Raw genomic sequence first — 14,862 nt, 5'->3', positions numbered from 1 at the left:
TCATACTCTCAAACATGACCGCATATCAGCAACATATTATTATTAATTCCCCATGATACTGGCATGTTGAACCACCTGCAGGTAAAGTTGAAGTAAAATTGATGGGACTGAGTAATTCAAAGTATCATTCATTGTTAGCTTACCATGCTTCAAAGAATATAAGGTTTGTTCTTATAATTGTTGTTGTTATTATTTTTATTGTTATTATTTTTCCTTTGATTGAAAATAGATTGTTTTCTCATGCAACAAATGTCCCAAGAATCCTATCAAAGCACTAAACTCAACCTGGAATCCAGTATGCTCAAAGGACCTGATGCAGACCCTTGCAGAGACTCTGAACGTTGGCGCGGTTCCTCTGACTTCACAAGGGCTTTGATGAAGCTGTTACCAGGTGTGGGGATGTAGCTCAGAGGTAGAGCACATGTTTCGCATATATGAGGCCCCGGGTTCGAGCCCCGGCATCTCCAAAACAATACTTTTAACCTTTGATTTTCTTTTTTCAGGATGTTTCTGTACAAGGTGTCCCAGAATTTAAAGTCCCATGATGAGGTTATATATGCATAGCTAATTATTGGATAAAATTGCTCATTTGTCACCGTGACAGCAATGTTCATCTTTGTGACGACATTTCCATAGATACCACCATGGTCTGGTGAGTACAATGTGGTCGGGCTTTTAGGGATATGCTTTGTTCACAGAGCGGAAAAAAAAGAAAAGCTCTGCATTCGTAGTGGGGACAGTTTCTCTAATGGGTATGCTTTCTTGGGTGAAAACAAGGGTGAAGAGTTCTTCCTTTGAGAGGAAGTAAGGGAGGGCTGGGCGGAGCCATTCCTGGTTACTAAGGGGGAGGCAGCATTACGGTTTTCATAGAAACCGGGGTCATTATGGCGACTCTTTTCAAATGGCGACCTGACGATGTCCTGGAAAGGAGCATTCAGTTCCTGGTGTTTGGACTGAGTTGAGCTTATGGATTCCCGGAGGTGAGCACCAGAATCTTTCTGAGGGTTGGGAGGCAGATGCAGGGATTCCAGACCCAAGTTGAACCACTCCTACCTCGTGCTTGCAGCCTGTGTTTCTCCGGAAGGAGAGAGACTTGGGACCATTCTGCCTCCTCCTGTGCTGTTCTGTACAGGGCTGTGCTGGAGCCATTGTCCAGGAGGGGAGTTGTCGTAGAGTGAGCAGGAGGGAAATGAGGCCAAATGAGCACTCTGTGATCCCGACTTCCCACTCTGTGCGTGAGATTGCTCGCTGACATTTGAGGTTTTCCGTATGTTTCATAGAAATGTTAGAAATGTTTTATCAGATATATGTATTTCTAACTTTTCTCCTAGCCTCAGACTTATCATCTCAATTCTCATCCATGTCTTTGGAAGAGCAGGAGATTTTAAATTGTAAGATCCCACCTTCTCTAGTTCTTCAATTACGGTTTTTATTCGGTGTCTTGTCTGCGAAATCTTTGCCTGGCACTCAGTGACAGGGATTTTCTTCTTGTGTTCTGTTTGACATTTATAGGCTGATTTTTATATTTTTACATCTGTAATTTATTTTGAATGGTCTTCACATATGATACGATGTAGGTCCTAGTTTATATTTGTGGGTTTGGATATACACTTGCCTCAGTATTGCTTCCTGAAAGGCCATCTTTATGCATCAAATTGCCTTGTTTATTTGTGAAACATCAGTTCTCCAATTATCCAATCATGGTACATATGCCAGTAATCCCAGTGCCTGGGAGGCTGCAGCAGGAGTATGGTCAGTTCTTCTCAGCACACACTACACGCACTACACACAAGCTTGATGCCAGCATCAGACACAGGAAAAATGTTGACTCGATATAGGCAGTGGTCTGTAAATGTGTGGATGTGAGCGTGGAATGTTGGTTTTGGACTTTTTCTTGCCAACTTTGATTCAAAAGCATGCTGGTCCAATTACTGTAGGTTCAAACAGAGGTCTCCTATCAGGCAATGCTGTTCTCTAACATTTGTCTGTTTCTAAGGTTTACACAAGCTATATATTTAGTCTACAATGTTTAGAATTATCCACTCAATTTTTATATTTATTTATTTATTTATTTATATTTTTTTGATTTTTCGAGACAGGGTTTCTCTGTGGTTTTGGAGCCTGTCCTGGAACTAGCTCTTGTAGACCAGGCTGGTCTCGAACTCACAGAGATCCGCCTGCCTCTGCCTCCCGAGTGCTGGGATTAAAGGCGTGCACCACCACCGCCCGGCTTCCACTCAATTTTTTTTTTTTTTTGGTTTTTCGAGAATTTTTAAAAAGAGTAAGTGCTATTTTATTGTTAGTGCATCGAATCTGTAGCTCAGTTTTGAATCAACAGACATCTTACTAATAATGAATTGTTTGAGCCGTGAACATAGTTGTCCTTCATTAAGACAGGTTGTCTCCAATTCAGCAATGTTTGGAAATCTCTCGGCCTATCAGCACTATGGATCTATCTGTCGGGATAATGCACAAATATTTGTACTTTTTGATTCATCTATAACTGCTATTATTTTTTAAACAAATAGATACGTATTGTTTTTTCTGTGAACAAATTATTAAATCTTCTGTAAACTGTCAGGAAACAAGTGTCAATGAAACTTACAAAGGATATATTTTGTTGAAAGCATGGATTATCCCATGATGAAAACGTTATTTGATGTGTAATGCAGTTTGTCGCTATTTTCTTATCGGCATTTACAGGTTATTATTGACAGTCTGAAACAAATGAGAGAAATGTCCCAGAGACAAGTCCATGGCCATCGTCACAGGAATCTCATTCAGACCACATAATTTAGGAGCTCTCACCATCCTGTGTGTGGTCAGAGACGAATCTTTTGTAACGTGATTGTACCCCTTGAGCTCTCAGTAAACACCAGGGAGCTAGGAGAGTGAGAATGAGAGGTGTCGTGTGTGTGTGTCGTGTGTGTGTGTGTGTGTGTGTGTGTGTGTGTGTGTGTGTGTGTGTGTGTGTGTGTGTGTTTGTACAGGAATTCCTTGGCAGAGGCTGGTCTGCAAAGCCTGATTGATTGACTCTTAGACCTGCAGTGATATGGAGATGGTGGAAGTCGCAGTCCCAGGGCCTAATTACAATTTCCTTTGTGTTCTCTTGAGCCCATGAGTAGCCAATCCTTGGGCCCCCTGTGTTGGACTTACCTAATACCTTGTCACTAACAGATGACGTTGGACCTGACATTTAAAATATCAGAATATGTCTCCTTAACAAAGCTCTAAGTTTCTGCGAGTCAAAGTACTGTGTGTCATCACATAGCAGCTAGTAGCTGAGGTTTCTCTGCTTTACCACAACAGTCTACTTAATATTATCACCCATGTACTTAAGGAGAGTCTATAGTTTCTTCATTCTGTGATAATTAAAACTTCATGAAACTGTTTCCACATTGTGACATGCAATTTGTACTAACATAAACCTGTCTCACTCATGTTTACTCACATATATTTGACTCCAGAATGAACTCTCTTCTTCCTTCGAGGTGAGAGCTGTGTGTTTACATTGACAATTGTTAGTGTGTGTTGTGTATATACTCATGCTTGTGCAGATATGTCCCTGGATATATATGTGTGAAAGTTAGTTAATCACTTACTGCTGTGATAGGTTATGTGTTATAATTCTCCTGGTCCTCTTCAATGATGACCTGGTGTGTAGTACACTGCTTACTTATCTCCATAGTTCTTTACTCATGTGCTGACTTTTATCAGTATGGCTCAACACCCATTTTCCTAAACTGTTTTCCTCTCTATTGCCGTTCTCTATTTCCATGCTCCATTTGTCCCAGTATTGGCTAGAGGAATCCTTTTAAGATGGCATCAATGAATATCACAAATTCACCTTAAGCTTAGGAGCTCACAGCCCTGCTTCAGGGAAAGTTTGCCCCAAATTAACAGCTCTGCTCTGGTAGGGGAGGGTTACCCCAGCCAGGTTGTTACAGCTCTCCTTAGATCCTCAGAAGAGTAACAACTCTGCTCTGCTAGGAGAAGCTTTTCCAGTTCTGCTCCCCTCACCTCTGCCTTGCTCCAGTTGAAGTCATTGCTTCTCTGTTCTTCTTAGGCAAAGAAGGTCTCACCCAAGCCTCATTTAAGAGATTCACTGGGAGGGAAGAGTCCAGGAGGTGGCTGACCCTGCAAGAGTGGGAAAGGCAGCTCCCAACTGAACAGGTACAGGGTGGTTTCATGCTCAGTGATTAGCTTGTTTTCCTGCTCTGGGATTGGTTCCTTTTATGCTGAGAGTTTGGTTAGTTTGTTTCGCTGAATTGGTAAGTGGAAGAGTGTGTTTCTGTGGCTTTGGTTTCAGGGGCAAAGTGTGTTTATTTCACTGGCCTTTTTAAAACGTTGGGCTCTGGTTTCAGGGCCAGTGAATTGATTCTAGTCTCAGGGTCAGTGTATGTTTCTTTTGCTCTGGTTTCAGGATCAGGGTGTGCTGCTTTGGACAGAAAGGGGTGTTGTTTCCCCTAGAAACAGATATGCAGTCCATTGTGGGCCAGCAAGTGAGTGCTGAGAACCCAGCCCAGGTCTTCTGTAAGAGCAGCAAGTCCTGTTAACCATGGGGCAATCTCTGAAGTCCAAGTCACCAAATATAAAACGTAATTTGTATTTTTCCACTTTTCCCCATAATGACAATAGACATCTTCTTATACTCAGGTAGGTATAAGTTTCATTATTATTTACCAATCCATAAAGTTTCTTTATGTTACTTAGGTTCTCATACCCAACCACTGCCCAACTCTGTCTGCAGAAAAATACAACAATCTGATATTATAGACAAATTTATATATGCTGGAATGTATTAGGATAAAACCAGAGTTTAGAGACATCTGGCCTTCATTCATCTTGAATATATGTTTAAATTTATCTCTTTTGTTGCCCATGATAATTGTTCATTCTTAATATGAAATAGTGTAGCAATGTATAGCTACACGGCAAGTTTTATAATTTAGTTTATTTCATGTGTATATATGCTTGCCTACATATAGGTATGAAGAGCTCATGCATGCCTGTTGCTCATGGAAGCCAAGAGTGGACATTGAATCCCTTGGCACTGGAGTTAACAGTTGAAAACTGCCGTGCTGGTTTTGGGAAATGAGTCTTTGCCTGTTGCCTGTTGCTGAGGTTGTTTTCAATTTCAGTGTCTTGTATATAAAGCTGTTGTGAACTGAAATAAATAAGTCTTTAAAAGAAAATATGTCCTCTTTCTCCAGGTTATATATTTGGGTTGTGATGGCCAGATGACAATTAACATATGAAGAAACAGAAAAAGATTTTTCCAAGTTATCATCCTGTTTTCCATGGCCACCAGCAGTGGGTATTTGAGAGTCATCCTCCACAAACTTGCCAGGTCTTTGTATGACAAGTCTTTATTTCTGAGTATTTTATATGGGTGTCGAGAGTCCCATCAGAATCACCTGTCTCTCTTCCCTAAGTGTTAAGCATGTTGCTGCTGTATGTTTCTCTTAGTGGAGCATCTACTCACCCTTCTGGTCAAGTTTTATTTCCTGAATTGTTTATTTTCTTAGTGTCTCCTTTAGAAGCTTTCTGTATTCTGGATACAGGAAGACTGTCATCTGATATACAATTTCCCACATTCATTTTCCCAGGTAAGAAAAATATGTTTCTATCATATATTTGGAAGAATAGACATTTTCTCACTTTATGGAATTCTTAACACTCCTGTTCTTCATTTAATGAATGGGGGTTTGCCGTATCTAAGAAGTTTGTTTGTAATTCATGAACCTGAACATCCAATTGTATTCTGCTACAAGATTCATGTTTAGGTTGTAATTTGGACTTCTTTTAGGTTTATTTTCCCTATTTACTGAGGGTCTGCCTGTATGTCTGTGTGTGCCATATACACGTTTGAGTGCAGATGCCCACTGAGACCAGAAGAGACTGTCAGTTCCCCTGGATCTGGAGTTACAGACATCTGTCACCCACCATATGGGTGCTGGAAACTGAAGTCAGGTCCTCTGCAATAGCAAAAGGCACTCTTAACTTCTGAGATGTCTCTCTAGTCCTGTGTAGATCATTTGTTCATTCTCGATTGACTTTTGTATCCTGCGATATACGTTTGTCTATATTTATATTTGTGCATAGGGAGGTCTGCTTGTCCCAAAATAAGACAGAAAGACAGGGCATTGAAGGGGATATGAGAGGGAACACACAGCCCCTCACCCTGTAATCATTTTTACATTTTTCTGACATTCAAGAAACCTCAAGCCAACTGATAGAGCCAAAATTACCTGCAGATATGATGCAACTATTCCTAAAGACATCCCAAATAATGTTTAAAAATAACAACAAATAAACTAGAGTCTGAAGATAGGGTGTCAGGAGCTGTTTCCTCCTGAAGTCATTACAGGAACCACCACCCTGGGGAGTCTGCAGAGAACCCCACACCCCTAATTGTGTTAGGAATCGTTCTATTGACAGAGCCTACCCCATACCCAAATTGGCTGTTAATGGAGAGCTATCTGTTAGTGGAACCCGCCCCACATTCCAAACTATCTAGAGAACTAGGTGTGTCAACTCCTAGTTGTGAGTTCCCCGCCTATGTGATCTGACCGAATGTAACCTCCTGGCCTAGTGACCAACGTGAACTACGTGAACCATGCGACAAGAGTCCAGGCCCCTGTGCCCCCCCCCTCCAATTCCTTACCCTATATAAACTGTAAACCTGTCTCTAATAAGCGCAGGCTTCGACAAATCTACCTAGCCTTCTTCCTCTTTCCCCCCATATCTTCCAGATAGTGCCTCTCCGGGACCCTGGAATAGCTGAACTGCCAGGTGGGTTACAGACCCTAGACTGAGTAACCCACCCAAAGCGGTTTACAGTGGCGCCCGAACCAGTGACTCGGAGCACGGCCAACTATTGGATGAAGATGGGCGGTCCCGGGACAACAACAAGAAGAAAAAAGAAGATTCTGTGGCTGTAGAACTCAGACACATCTGCAGAATGAGGTAGGCGCAGGATCACTGTCGTCCAAAAAGATATGGGACTTTCAAAGGAAGAGAAATTCATACAGGAATTTGCGCACGCCTTTAATCCCAGCACTCGGGAGGCAGAGGCAGGCGGATCTCTGTGAGTTCGAGACCAGCCTGGTCTACAGAGCGAGTTCCAGGACAGGCTCCAAAGCCACAGAGAAACCCTGTCTCAAAAAAAAAAAAAAATCAATCAATCAGGGAGAGAGGAGTAAGAGTCAAAAAGAGAGATTTATGTGTTTGCTTTATGTGTTTGCTTGCAGACTCAAAAGGGAGTCCCTCGAGGTGCGAGAAGTTAGGGTACAATCCACACAGCTATGCCTGCCAAGCAGGCTGGCTGCTAGGGCTAGAGAGCCTATGTCTTTAACCCCCTGCCATATGGAGCAAAAGCTGACAGGCAGGTTTGCTATAAAGGAATCTAGACTCAAAAAGCTGCAGCTTCATTTAGGACAGTAAATATGCTTCTTTTCCATTTTTAAAAATCTTGTTTCTTGGTCAAAAATCTTTAGTTTGTAGGTGTCTAAGTTTATATCTAAGGTAGATTAATTTCAGTACTGTGTTTCTGTAAAAAAGTTTTAAAATCAAAGATTGTAATACATTAAGAAAATTTTTAAAATTGTTTAGGCTATCCTGAGTTTTCATTTCTTTCTCATAAAGTTGAGGTTTGTTCTTTCGAGTTCCGTGAAAAGTTTTGCTATAATTTTAATGAACATTTACATTAAAATCTGTATGTGAGTTCTGTGAAAAATGTTGCTATAATTTTTTTTAATTTATTTATTTATTGTGTATACAACATTCTGCCTCCATGTATGCCCACACACTAGAAGAGGGCACCAGATCTCATTACAGATGGTTGTGAGCCACCATGTGGTTGCTGGGAATTGAACTCATGACCTCTGGGAGAGCAGCCGGTGCTCTTAACCACTGAGCCATCTCTCCAGCCCGTTGCTATAATTTTTAATGGACATTTACACTGAATCTGTAGATTGCTTTCAGTAAAATTGTCATTTTTGCTGTGTTTCTTCTGCTTTCCCAAGAAAGTAGGGGATCTCTCAAGATTTAAAATTCTCATACAAGTTTTTCCATTTGTACGGCCCGCTCTTGGGTGGGAGTCGTATTGTTTCAGCTTGAGGTTCTTTCCTGCTGACAGGTGTTGCTCCAGGCTAAACTGCTGAGACTCCAGCCTCTCACTAAATTTATCAAGGGCAGGAGTTATACTCTACCAAGTGATAATGGTTAAAAATAAAAAACATTTCTGCCTTCACACGCAGAGATTACGGGACTCAAACTTCTGTCTTGCTTGCTTAAAGTTATTCCAAGATATTTTGTGGTATTCATGGATACTTAAAAGGATGATGTCTCATTTATCCTAGGTGTAAAAGAGGTACATTTGGGTTATTTTCAGATTCTGGCTATGATAAGTAACTCTGCTGTAAGCAAGTCTGAGCCCATGGTCTTATGGTTAAACAACTTTGTATTTAGGCCCAAAAGGGTTATTGCTAAGTTTTGAGGTAAATATTTGCCTAATTTTAAAAAAATAGACATAATGGGGGTCCCCCAGTGCTGGGGAGACTCTCACTCAGGTCTCCCCATGGCTCGCTGGAGGCCATCCTTGCTGAGGTAGTGCACGTGGCTTTAGTTGGGGGGGGGTGGGGGGAGGAGTTCAGCCTCTAGTGACCTAAAGAGAAAATTTTTGAAAAGGGGCCACAGCCCAGTGGTCCAGGAGGGTCATAAATTCCAAAAATACAGTGGTGGTCGCAGGAGGACAGCTGCCTGCCTTGGGACCACTCCCAGGGTCATAATCCGCTAGTTCCTAAAACAGTACTGTGATAATTGCAGCTGGAAAACCCGTTTTTCGAGGTAAAGGTCTGGCTTTGTCTTCAGACAGTTCCTGGTACAGGGTCGCTGAACAGGCTAGTCCTGGATTTTTGATCCTTCTCTTCCTGATGAGGGAGTCTGGTTTATCCAGGTTTTTCAATACTATGTGTGATCCAAAGGTGACTGTCAGTTTGCACTTCCAGCAATGGAGTTTTTTCCCTACCCACATTTTCTTAAGCATAAATTGTTAGCAGTAATTTTTAATCTTGGTCATTTTTGCAAGGATAAAATAAAATCTCAGAGTTTTGGTTTGCATTTCTCTGAGGGCTAAAGGATGTTCTGCTTAAACATTTTTTAGGTGTCTCTCATTTTTAAGTTCGTCTGAGAGTTTTCAGATTAGGTCTGTAACAAATATTCTTATTGGATTAATTTTTAATAACTAATTTCCTGAGTTCTTCATATATTTTTGAAAGGGATTTATGGTAAGTAAAGATCTTTTCCCACTCTATAGCCTTGTTATACAAAAGTTTCTCAATTCAAGAGATCTAGTTTATGGTTTCTCACAATGTTTGTGCCACTGAGGCTGTGTTTGAGATGTGGCAAAGTGTACTTCAAAAAATTTTTTCTCTGTGAGGTTCAACATAATTTTTATATGCTGAGGCCTTTGGCTCATTTAAACTTAAGTTTTGTACATGGAGATGAATATGGATCTATTTTCATTCTTCTACATGTTGGTGTCTAATGAGGCCAGCATTATTAGTTAAAATGCTTCCTTTTTCCATTTTCCTATCTGTAAGGCAGACTTAAAACTTAAGAGGAGGATAGCTTGCAAACTTTTGGTTGGATGTCCAATGGTTAAAGCTCTAGTTATAATAGTCTTATGAGGGACCTTGAGCCAATAGATAAAATTCTTACAAAAAAAAACAGTTTTCAATAGAAAGCTTAAGCAAGCTGCCTAACAGATACTCAAGCAGGTAAAATATAAATCAAAAGGTAAAGTATGCAATAATCAACAAATACAGTATATTAATTATAATTCAGCTATGGCAAGTGTGTATATTAAGTACAAACTTATTCTACAACAGTTTTATAAAAAAATGCTGTTTGTGGCTAAACCTTCCCAGTTTTGCCAGTTAAGATATTAAACTCTTAATTTAAAACAGTAGCCTGTCTGATACAAAAGGACAGGATAAAAGCTGAAAAATTGTTTGACAGAATATTGACTATGATCAGTGTTTCTTATACTAAACAATAGATTCATTGATAATTTTAAGACTGATTCCTGGACAATTGTCTTTGCTCAATTCAAAGGCAAAAACAATAATCTTTTCCCAGATCATTGCTACAATTCACACAACTGTATTTTGCTAATGTTATAGCAAAAAATCCCTTAAAGGATTTTATGCTAATTTTTAGCACATTTCCCCAAATTTATTTTTGTTTTTATGCTTATATCAAATACAAAAACATTCATAATATTATAGAATATTATACACTCACTAGGAATGTTGATAAAGATATTTGTTTATTCATTCACTTGGAGTTCTTAAGTAAAACAGTATAATAGAAAATAAGTTAGAAAAGACTGTATATTCCAAAATCCTAAAAGTGATCACTTAGGGGCAGTATAAAAATACACAGAGCATTGCTATCATGAAAGTTAACTAAACCGAGGCACTTGTGTGAGCCCCCATGCTCACATTCTCACTCAGGCTTCCCCCAACGCCTCAGCCACACCCCCTCCCACTACTCCCGCCCCACTCCAGGCCATGTGGGCTAGAAGTTACTTTCTCATACAATCCATTGGGTGTCCACAGTATTGGGGTGGTAGTCCGAGGCCAGCCTGAGACCCTTCCTGTGTACACACAGGACTCACAGACTCCCACTGTCCCACACAGGTCATCTGACTGTGACCTTGTCCAGCTCTTCCCTCTCAATAAGAGAACCAACTACAGAAGCCTGAAAGGTCTGTCAGCTATGAGGAATAGGTTCACAGCAGAGGTCTAAGTGTCACGGTTAGGCCACAGGAGATATCCATTTCAGGACCCTAAGAATATTTTATTAACAATTAACAAGTTTTCCTCTTTTTATGTGTGGTATTAGGGCAAGAACAGGTCTACGGGACTTCCTTCTAAGGGGCAAAAAACCCCAGTCAAGAACAGCGAAGCTCACGGTCTCTGCCACCAGGTGGCGTCATAGAGCAGTCCACAAGAACCTGGATGGGTGGTGGCAGCCACTCTACCTATCTCCTCCCTCCTCCTGGCTCCACAGCTGTCAACAGCTGACCCAGAAGAGATGAGGTAGGGCAGGAGGGAGTTTTCTTAGCCCTGGCAAGACAGAATGAAGACCCAAACGCCTTTCTTCTCCTTCTCTTTTAATCTCTTTTAATACCTAGATATAAAGATCCCAGAACCGACCACAGTAACAACAGCTGCATGTTGGCAGGTCCCTTCCAGGGCTGTCCTGAGCACCTGCCACGTGCCCAGCTCGCAGGCCCCGTTCTAGGAGGAGCTGGGGCTAGGGACTGCCTTCAGCCCACAGCCTCTCAGACCTCTGTTGGAAATGTGTGGTCCCAGTGGAGGAGGTCTTCCCTTGAACCAAGATGAGGGTTATTACTTGTGGAGAAACTTCATTTTATTGCCCAGACCCTTTAGGAACTTATTGACTCCGCTGTGTTCTCCGCTGGGCAAGGTTTCGAGGTATTCCTGGGCTCGGACCTCAAACAGACCTTTGGCATCCTGCCTGCGTAGTTCCCGCTCCTGGATGAAGCCACGGAAAGTCTGGGTCTCCATGAAGACCTGCAGGAAGCGGCGCAGGCTCTTGGAGGAGACAGCTTTTCTGAAGGCCTCTCGCTGCAGGCTCCTCTCCTCGTCCGAGGTCAGGAACGAGGAATAGTGGCCCACAATCTCCACGAAGAATCGGACAAAGGCTTCAGACGCCACCGCATTCAAGGGGCTGAACTCAGGGCCATGCACGCAGTCCAGTGGGCCTCCATCCTAGTCACAGGCCAGGTCATTCCTCTGCTCCAGAATGTGTTCCAGGGCTACCTGAAGCTTCCGGGGCAGAATGGAATCCTCGTCCTCCATCTGTCTGAGGAACCGATCATTGATGAGATCGACCACAAGGACCTCTTCCAGTGGCAGCTCCCTGAGCAGCGGCAGTGAGCTGGAGAGCAGCCCGATGAGGAAGGGCGTGGGTGAGCACACTATGTCAATCGTGGCGGGTGGCAGCACTGGGATGTAGGTGTGCTGCCAGCTGAAGGGGTAGATGAGCGCCACCACGGCATGGCAGCACTTGGACAGCGTGCTGAGTTTGTCCGCAATGAAGATGACCCTCCTTTCCAGGAGCAGGGAGGCAAAATCACTGATGAGGTGCCAGACGCTGAGGGAGGAGAACAGAGACTCAAAATCCACGTGCTCCAGCCGGGAGTCCAGGGGCCAACACAGCTCAATCACAACAGTCCCCGAGCTTGGCAGGAAGTTCTTGACAACGATGATTTTGCCCAGGACTGGGAAAGGGGCTTCCATGATGCTCCTCATGAGGGGCTGCACCAGAGCAGGGGAAATGCCTCTTCTCTTTTCCACCTCATCCAAGAACTTTGAAAAGAGGCTGAAACATCCCAGATGGCTCACAATGCAATAAACTTCAGGAAGCCTCTTCCCTTTGCCTCCAGGCAGCAATCTTTGGCAATAACCGAACCTTCTGCTCCCGTCTTCTCCAGTTAAGACAAATGAGAATGTTTCACTGGTAAACTCCTGGATGGAAGCCCAGTCCTTGGCGTCAGGAAAGCAGAACTGGGGCATTGCCTTCAGCTGGTCCTCAGCCTCCCTTATGAACTTGAATGACTTTTCTAACTTCAGAGGAAACTGCTGGGTGAGTTCTGGCACATAGGCAGCCCCTGCCTGCTTCTTGTGCAAAGACACGACCACAAAGTACTCGAAGAGTTGCCTCTACTGGTACTCGCTGAGATCCCGGTCAAGCGTGGAGTAGCGAGGGGCCTGCTTCAGGCGGGACTTCACATTGACCAGGCGCTGGCTGTGGGCTTTCAGCTTCTCCTCGGTGTCGCTGTCAGACTCGCTGTTCTTGTCTGTCACTTTTCCTGAGTTGCTCTCCGTGGACTGGGATAGCCTCTTCACCCGTTTCTTTCCTCTCCGGGCCTCATAAAAGGCATTGATCCGCAATACCAGCCTGGGGATCTTTTTCTTCTTCCTGCCATTCTGTAGGTCTCCGAGGTTAAAGAAAGTGTCATCCGGGTTGCTAGCTGTTTAGGGGGGGGCTGGCTCTCACTGGGGACCCAGCTCCCTCCCGACTCAGCTTCTGGGTGTCCAGCAGTTTGAAGTTTCTTCTCTCTGAATTTTGCCTGAAAAATGCAGACTTGGACAAGGATTGCTTGGTGAAAGTGTCCGGGATGGAAGAGGTGGGAGATCCAGGGAAAGTCAAGACACACTTCTTGCCCAGGCAGCGGCCATGTAGCTCGATGTCCTCATACGGATTTTCCTTCATAGGTGGATCTAGAATGTCTTCGTAGACGTTCTCCGATAAAGTGCATGTGAGTCCCAGCTTGGTCTGTGCGTACCAGTCCACCCTGCTGCTCTCAGAGGAGGACTGCAGTAGGTCTTCAAACTCATAGGACTTCCTGTGGTCAGCACTGGGTCTCTGCTTCCCAGTCCACAGTCTTCTATTCACGGAAGTAGGAGGCGGGGAGGAGGGTAGCGGTGGGGGAGGGGGAGGTAAAGTGGGCAGGGGAGGCAGGTTTCTCTTCTCTTTCCTGAAGCCAATGCCTGAGCTCCCAGGACTGCTGTCCTTGTCCCCTTCTCCTGCATGTTTGAACGTTCTGCGGGGCTTGGGAAGGGGGTTGATGAAAGGCTTCGGGGACACTGCCTGGAGCCCGGGTATACACTCTCCTGGCCTTTACACTTCTCTGAAGCCTCAGCCCCTGGCTCCTTGTCCTCCAAGGGGTGGGCCCTGCGGCCAGCTGCAAAAGCACCCCCACTTCCAGGACTCTCGGGAATGTGCTGGTCCTCTTCTGCTTTGTCAGGCAGACAGTGTGGGGAATAACAAGTCCCCAGCAACTGGGGGTTCAAACCAGCAGAGCCATCTTTCAAGGCCTTCTCCAGTCTCCTGACCTGTTTGAGCGCGGAGAGGTGGTCACTCTGAAAACGCAAGTCACTGGGCTTCAGCTCGACACCTCGGCGCTGGCTGGGCTCCGGCTGCCCATCACTCTGCCTCAGGCCTGGCCACCGGTCTGTGTCCTGACACGTGGTCTTTGCTGTCCTTCTGCTGTCATTTTCCAAGCTCTCTGTTTCAAGCCTCAACCCATTCTTTGTTCTGGTGACCTCGCTGCCTCTCCGCTCTACCCCGCAGGGTGGCAAGTAGTTCTCTTGGCCCTCCGTTGGCCTGGCAGGCTCAGGAGTAGGTGGCTCCTTCTTGCCTTCCCACTTGGATATCTTGTCCTTTATGCTGAGGGGCTCGGTCTCGGGTGGATGGCCCAGGCTTCTGGACGCTGCCAGGCTGCTTCTTCGAGGGCCTGCTGGCCTCTTTAGCACCGAGGTCTGCAGCCGGGCCATTGATGATCATACTGGAGCCGAGCATGTCCACTCTTGCCTCCAGCATGAGGTTGTGGGGGTTCCTTGGGGAGCTCCTTCCCAAGGGCAGTGCTGGATTAGACTCTCGAGAAGGAACAGATCTCCCAAGTGGCCGCCTTCCAAGAACTTCCCCAGCCTTTGAACCCTCTGCCTTGATCCTCCCCGCAGGCGGGTTCCTGGGCGCATATTGCTGATGCCCATGGCGGCGGCAGGGGGGGGGGGCCTGGGGGGCCAAGGCCTGCTGCCCTCAGCGCCTTGGTCCACATGGCCTCCCCCGCTGCCACTAGCTCCTTGGGTCCCTTGCGGGCGTGCCTTTTATGCTAAATTTTACAAATGGCTCTTCCAATGGAAGAACTGCATATAGGGCTAATAAAAAAAATTGTGGAGCATAACAAGGGTCCTTCAAAGCAAATCATAAAAGTTGTAAGCAGATCCTGATGCAAACGGATCTGACATGATAACACCAAGC

General features: G+C 44.5%; 1 long non-coding RNA gene, 1 other non-coding gene and 1 pseudogene across 2 annotated transcripts; 2 read left to right on the top strand and 1 right to left on the bottom strand.

The window, feature by feature from the left end:
* The first annotated feature begins 395 nt into the window (after window positions 1-395).
* Trnaa-cgc lies at window positions 396-467 on the top strand. Its single transcript has one exon. It is a non-coding gene; the product is annotated as a tRNA-Ala (tRNA).
* Window positions 468-726: 259 nt separating this feature from the next.
* On the top strand, window positions 727-4,487 carry LOC121436794. The gene is made up of 3 exons (XR_005972801.1): window positions 727-980; window positions 4,067-4,173; window positions 4,424-4,487. It is a non-coding gene; the product is annotated as an uncharacterized LOC121436794 (long non-coding RNA).
* A 5,822-nt stretch (window positions 4,488-10,309) lies between these two features.
* LOC121436772 lies at window positions 10,310-14,817 on the bottom strand (annotated as a pseudogene).
* Between the last annotated feature and the right edge of the window lie 45 nt (window positions 14,818-14,862).

Source organism: Microtus oregoni, unplaced genomic scaffold (assembly GCF_018167655.1).
Source record: "Microtus oregoni isolate MIOR12 unplaced genomic scaffold, Mior012 000050F_003, whole genome shotgun sequence".
In the NCBI taxonomy this organism is placed as follows: Eukaryota; Metazoa; Chordata; class Mammalia; order Rodentia; family Cricetidae; genus Microtus; species Microtus oregoni.
This window is presented reverse-complemented; position numbering and strand designations above follow the sequence as displayed.